Below are 398 nucleotides of genomic sequence, written 5' to 3' on the forward strand. Positions count from 1 at the left end.
TACCTATGTATTAAAAAAATGTCAAGCGTAGCCAAAACAGCTGGGGAAAAATTAACACATTCGTTTCTGCCAAATCGTGTTGTAATTTTTTCAAGGTGAAACTAAATACGATAGTTAAACCAGAGTAAATAACTCGCTTACTTAAACTGAGTAACTAAGGAGAATCTGCTCCCAGCGGCAGAAGTCTCGGTCACCCCGAGGACACAGCTCTAAGCTTAAGAACTAGAGGTGACATGAGGAAAAAATGATTACACAGCGAGTTTTTAAGATCTGGAATACATTACTTGAAATGGTGGTGGAAGCTGGTTCAATAGTAACTTTCCAAAGGGAACTGGATAAAACAGGGCTTTGGCAAAGAGCAGGGAGTGGGACTGTTTAAAAATAAGGGGACTCCCATT

This window comes from Heterodontus francisci, chromosome 2 (genome assembly GCF_036365525.1).
Source record: "Heterodontus francisci isolate sHetFra1 chromosome 2, sHetFra1.hap1, whole genome shotgun sequence".
NCBI lineage: Eukaryota > Metazoa > Chordata > Chondrichthyes > Heterodontiformes > Heterodontidae > Heterodontus > Heterodontus francisci.